This window comes from Anguilla anguilla, chromosome 9 (genome assembly GCF_013347855.1).
Source record: "Anguilla anguilla isolate fAngAng1 chromosome 9, fAngAng1.pri, whole genome shotgun sequence".
In the NCBI taxonomy this organism is placed as follows: Eukaryota; Metazoa; Chordata; class Actinopteri; order Anguilliformes; family Anguillidae; genus Anguilla; species Anguilla anguilla.
In genome coordinates, this window is record NC_049209.1 from 36,163,140 (window position 1) to 36,169,675 (window position 6,536).

The 6,536-nt window shown below is 47.4% G+C and overlaps 1 pseudogene; it reads right to left on the reverse strand.

Moving 5' to 3' along the window:
• Window positions 1-3,683: 3,683 nt before the first annotated feature.
• Window positions 3,684-4,721, reverse strand: LOC118235893 (annotated as a pseudogene).
• Window positions 4,722-6,536: the final 1,815 nt, after the last annotated feature.

The following is a 6,536-nucleotide window of genomic DNA, read 5'->3' on the forward strand; positions in this document are numbered from 1 at the left end:
GGAGGGAAGCCGGGCACAGGAACAGAACCCGGAGGGGAGCCGGGCGCAGGAACAGAACCCGGAGGGAAGCCGGGCACAGGAACAGAACCCGCGGGGAGCCGGGCGCAGAAACAGAACCCGGAGGGAAGCCGGGCGCAGGAACAGAACCCGGAGGGGAGCCGGGCGCAGGAACAGAACCCGGAAGGGAGCCGGGCGCAGGAACAGAACCCGGAGGGAAGCCGGGCGCAGGAACAGAACCCGGAGGGAAGCCGGGCGCAGGAACAGAACCCGGAGGGGAGCCGAGCGCAGGAACAGAACCCGGAGGGGAGCCGGGCGCAGGAACAGAACCCGGAGGGGAGCCGGGCGCAGGAACAGAACCCGGAGGGGAGCCGGGCGCAGGAAAAGAACCCGGAGGGAAGCCAGGTGCAGGAACAGAACCTGGATGGAAGCCGGGTGCAGGACAGAACCCGGAGGGAAGCCGGGCACAGGAACAGAACCCGGAGGGGAGCCGGGCGCAGGTAAAGAACCCGGAGGGAAGCCGGGCACAGGAACAGAACCCGGAGGGAAGCCGGGTGCAGGAACAGAACCCGGAGGGAAGCCGTCCGTCCAGGGACTGGTACAGAACCAGGACGCGAACGGGCACAGGAACAGAACCCGGAGGGGAACCGGACACAGGAAACAGGGCGGAACTGGACCGGATAGGGCAGGACATGAACAGAACTGAACTAGACAGGAACGGACTGGACTAGACTAGAAAGGGACTGGACTCAGACAGGACTCCAGACTGGAACAGACAGGACTCGAGACTCAAAAACACAACACTGTACTGGACAGGGCAGGACCACACTGGACGGGACTCACAGACAAAACTGAAACGGACTGAGACATACACTGAAACGGACTGAGACAGACACTGAAACGGACTGAGAGAGACACTGAAACGGGCCATGACACAGGCAGGGAACAGACTGACACAGGCAGGGAATGGATGACACAAACCCAGGAACAAGACAGGGAGACCTAACAAAAGGACAGACAGAGAGACAAGCAGGTGGGGAGACACACAGCAAGACTGACCGACAACCCAAAAGACAGACAGACAGGGAAGGAGAGGGGCGAACTCAAAGACTGACACTTGAACTGACAGACGGGCTAACATGACAACAGACAGGCAGACTGACATACAGACAGGCAGGCGGGTAAACAGACTGGCCGATGGGCCGACGGCCTGGGGGGCAGACAGACAGGCCAACACACTGGCCGACAAACACGCAAGCAGACAGGCGGACAGGCAGACAAACAGACAATGGGGCAGGTGGACTGAGGGACGCATGGTTAGGGGGACAAACTGGCCCCATCCCCAAAGGGAAAGACCCTCCAGGGCGTGGCCGCGGAAATGCACTAGGACTGCTGGACGGCCAGGGTCTCTGGGCCCTGGGCTGGAGAAACTCCTGGGTGCGGGGCAGCGACGACTTGGGAACACTAGGAGGCTCAGGAACACTGGGCAGAGCAGGCGGACCCTGTCGGACAACGGGCAGAGCAGACGGCCCCTGCGGGACAATGGGCAGAGCAGGCGGCTCCGGCGGGACGGCAGACTCCGGCGCACTGGGCAAAGAGTACTTTTCGACTAGAGGGGGCATATCTGCGGCCCCCCGGAGATACTCCTCCCAGTGAAAAGCCGTAATAATAAGGGCTTTAAAGTAAGATGACTCGGCAAGCCCTGAATAGATCAGCCCGCTATGGAGGGAGTCCTTCATGCTGTCCTGAAAAAGCTGGCACACGACGGACTGGGGCAGGTCAGTCTGTGCGTCCACAGCACTAAACTCGGTCGCGTAATCCAACAATTTATGCGACCCCTGGCATGTGTCAAATAGTCTGTCCGCCATATGTTCACCGGACAGGGGGGCCTGTCCGACGGGACTGAACCCGGAGGGCCTCCTGGCGACCACTGGCTTGGTCCAGACAGGTGGTATATAGAACACAAACCAAAAAACCCCGGGGAGAAAGAAAAGGAAAGAAAAAAAAAATCTCTGCTGGGTCCAGTACTGGCTGGTTCCTTCTGTGAGGAGTCGCGGGGACAGGACCCAAACGCAGAGTGGAAAAACTCAAAACTCCAAAAGGCGAATCCAAACAAAGACTTTAATCACAAACGGTAACGAAAAGCAGAAAACCAAAACAAGGCCATGCAGGGCTACTCACAAAGACACAAAGCGATTCTTCGAAAACAGAAAAACAGAAGAAAATCCAAAAATCCAAAAACGCAGGTCAGAACTAGGGCAGGGCAGAACACAGATGGGCTGAAAACGGGCAGGCAGAAAAACACGCAAACAGATTACTGGCAGGCAGAAACACAAAATACAAAATACAAACTTACAAAAAACTTGTAATTAGGTCAAAATAACATTAACTGTGGACATCATGTCTTCTTAAAGAAAGCCTCCAGAGCCCCTTTTAAATGGCCGTGCAAACTTCAGATTTTTCCTAGAAGGATAAAGGGTGTGGTAAGAATTGAGTGTGTGGCTCAGAGATAAATTACCTACACCTTCCTTCCCTTCCTCCTAAAATAAAAACCAAACAAGCATGGACAGTGACAGCAGTGATTATGTTTCTAGCTTCCCTACAGAGCCTAGTATTGAAGTTGAATACTCACTCAACAATTCCGAATTCAAAACGATCCAGCCCTACTCCTTCGAGCAACCTTCTGTACTAGGTACTTCTTGTTATTTTCAAGGCACTATTAGGCAATGTTAATGAGATGAGATGCACCATTTTGGATGTATTGTTATTTGTTAACTATATTTCAAGTCTGTATTTCATCAATACTGATGAGTATTCATCCTTCCTGGGATGGTGGTCTTGTGGTTACTGATCCTAGTTTGAAGAGGTCCAGACATATTGACATATTAAATATCAGTTGCAAAACATTTACAGAATGTTCTCACCTTTTTAAAAGCATAGACCACCCAATCCACATCCCAAACCATTAGTTGTGTAGATACAGCTGTAGGCCTAAACAACAAATTAATGGAAAAGAGGTGGCGTGTTGGTGTAGTGGTCTAATATGATGCCTTTTGGCTCATAGTTGCCCCAGGACATAGGTTCATGCTCAGGTCCTGCCACATGGGAGTATGGTCATCGCCAGCGAGAGCCGCACATTGAGCTAGCTAATCTGAAGTATGGGTCCAGAAGGGTCTCCCCGAGGATCTTTGTCGCTCATACCAGAGTGCCTTGGAATTTGACTAATTCTGACAAAAAATGAAATAAATTAATAAATAAAGACATTTTAAGTCTTTTTAAGGACCTGCGGATACCCTTATGCATTAATAAAATATTTATATGAGCGTGGGCTCCTCTGTTCTTCCTTTTGAAAATATTCAACAATATCATATACCGAATAAGGTTCTGAATCACTGGAGGTAGGCTATCCCTGTGAAACGTGTTATTGTATGGCCCTGTCATAAAACCATTGCTCATACAGTCTTATTGGTGTACCTTGAACAATCAATCCGGGTGAGTCTGGAAGGGGAACCAATCTCTCCACATCTGCAGCTGTGGCTGATACTTGAAACGCATAAAACAACAAACTGTAGTTTCAGGTTGATAGTTTGAACCTAGCCACTGGAATTAATAACAGCATAAGTGTTAAACTTCTTAAATACATAAAACATTTTACTTCATATTACATAAGAGATTAAGATTAGCACTTACGTCAGCCTGTAGAATGAGTGAGGCCATCTTTTCTTTAAAATGTGCAGGACTACTGATGGGCCAATTGCGGTTGTTCCACATTCGTCAAATCTTGACAAGATGTGCCGAACCTCTTAGTTTGTTGGTTTATGGCGAAAGTATTGCACGATCATCTTTCCTTTTTCTTCCATTGCTGCATCCACTTTTTCTAGGATGTCTGTGAGTAGCTTGAAGTGATTGTATAGTTCCTTCTGTATGAAAAGGTATGGCCACTTACTCTTCAGCTCAGCTATCGATGGTGCTGGGCTAGCATTGATAGTACGGCGCTGCAGGTAGTATGTTGCTTGCATTAGCTCAGAAAGCTGTCCTCTCTCAGCTCCTGTTGGCCCCTCACATGAATAAAGCTCCTCCATTTCCTTCCGCTTTTCCTCCAGACGATCTTCTGTTTCTTCTGAGGGACAGTCATGCTGCCACCTGGCGCAGCCATACTGGTCAGATGGCGCTCTTGTATTGCTCACAGTTTGCGTGCCTGAAAGCCTTTTCTGCTTCCTGCGTCGGGCCAGTACGTTATCACAATTCAAGTGTTCAATGCAAGTTTTTAGCTGGTTTACAAGTGATGCATAGCCACTCCCAATTATAGCGCCATCTTTCAGTGCATCTGCAAAACTTCTTGGGTACTGTTTCACAATGTTCTTGGCTATTGTGTGGCAATCTGCTCTGGTTGGATTTAACTCAACAAGTCTCATTTCATCCACAGTGATTCTAATCATTGCTTTACGGTCTGCCGGTGTAGGTCGTCTCCCTGTGGCAATTGCTGTTCTTAATTTTAGTGGCATCCTCTCCCATGGGATGCGAAAACTGTGAGGCCAGATTTCTAGGTCTACTGAGCTGGTTGAGCTGGTGGTTGAGGGTGTGCTGGGCGTGGACAATGAATGTGGCAAAGGACTACTTGCTGAGTCCAAAGATGATGGGTCAATGGCCTCTGAGGAGCTAGTGAGTGTGGCACTTCTTGCTTGTCCTGGAAGTAAAATCTTAGTTGCTTGAAATATGTTCATTAAAAAAAAAAATTAATTTAATTTTTTAATTAAGGTTAAATTTTTAAAAACGTCTTCATACACTACCTTCACATCTCCAAGCAAGGAGTAGTTTGCGACACTGTATTGGTCTGATGTGCTCCATTAGATGCTCTTGTTGAACAAATTGAAGGTCCGACTTGCACTGTACCCCTACACTTGCCAGCTTTTCCAGGAGGGATGAAAGTGTCTGCTCAGGCAAACCTGGTAACACTGATAACACAGCCTCTCTGATCTCCTCTCCTAACACTGACATGGCTCTACAAATAAGGGAAAGATTGGTGAAGGATTAGCATTGACATGTCAAACACCCTGTACTCGACTAAGGGGTAATAATCAAGTAGGTCATGCTTAATGCAGATAAAGTTTGAGTCCTGGACTACTTCTGTTAGGCAATGAACAACCAAATCAACTAGCTGCACAGCCTGCTGCTTCTATAAAATAAAATAAACAGCAGAATAATAATTAACCAGTATCAGCTTAATTCCCCCCTCATCTTTTCCAGTCACAACATACATTCCTTTTTTGTATTTTGTGCCTTTGATTGTGATATCATTAGTAGCAATTGTGGCATCAAATGTAAAATCAAATGCAGCAACTGACTCCTTGATCTTCTCATTGTAGCCCCTGTCATGGAATTCAGTTCCATTGTCTACTTGAATAAGAGGTGGAAATATACTGCCTGCACTTAAGTAGGCTTGACGGAGTTGGTGTCTCTCAGCTAGAGTTCCAAGTTGTGAAGTTTCCTTGCACACTGTTTGAAATAAGTATGCTTACTTTCAAACCTTAATGTCCACAGGCGAATGAGAAGTCCAAACCGTATAATAAGCTCAGGGTAATGACACAGATAGTGGTGTTTTGGTTTGAGGGGATGGTCCGGAAATGTTTCAGTTCTGAAATTGATATATTCATCAATCAGGATTTTGAGATATGCCACCTGATCTGCAGTGATTATTAGCGCACATACATAAACTATTTGTCTTAGGAGCAAAAGCAACTGCCATACACCATTATCTTCTGGATTTTTTACGCTGTCCCCGACTAAGAGGGGAAGTACTCTCAACAGACACCAATTTTGGACTGCATGTCCACTAAGCTTCTCACTGCCTGGGCTGACCTCCAGAGGTTTGTCATCTGCTTCATTTCCAAGGTATTTAAATTGGCCGATGGATCTGTTCAACTCTAAATATGTAAAAAATTTCCTTATTCACTAAATGGTTAATAAACAGTGAAAGGTCAAAAGACACAATGCCCTCGAACAGGTCGTGCCCAAGGCATGGAGGCAGTCCAGGCTGACATATATAGAAATACCGAAGCTGGTGGAATATACAGTCAAATTTGACACCCCGTACACTGTCTATGTCACTAGCCTCTACGTCTTGTACATGTTGCTGATAGGACTGGATAGTTCTTGTTGAACCTGTTGACAGTGGACTACATGGAAATGTTTCCCTGTCAAGGTCTCAATATCGACAGAAATAGGTACTTCTACTAAAATTTTCCACAAAGCCTCCAATGCTCTGAGATCTGAGATTGTCCCCAGCTATGGCACATAAAGCACCTCTCAAAACCCATCCATCCCCGAAAACAATGCCAATGTCCTCCAGATCCTTGAGATCTTTTTCCAATTGGTTCAGAACGAATCCCTGTCCAAAATACTTAAAATCCTGCTCTCTACACAGAAGTACGAGCTGGATATGATATGAAAACACTCCTTCCCAGAGTCGTTACTGCCTAAGAACAAGGGCACAGGTTCAACATAATTGAAATTGTTTTTAAAGAGAGCCTTACAGCGCT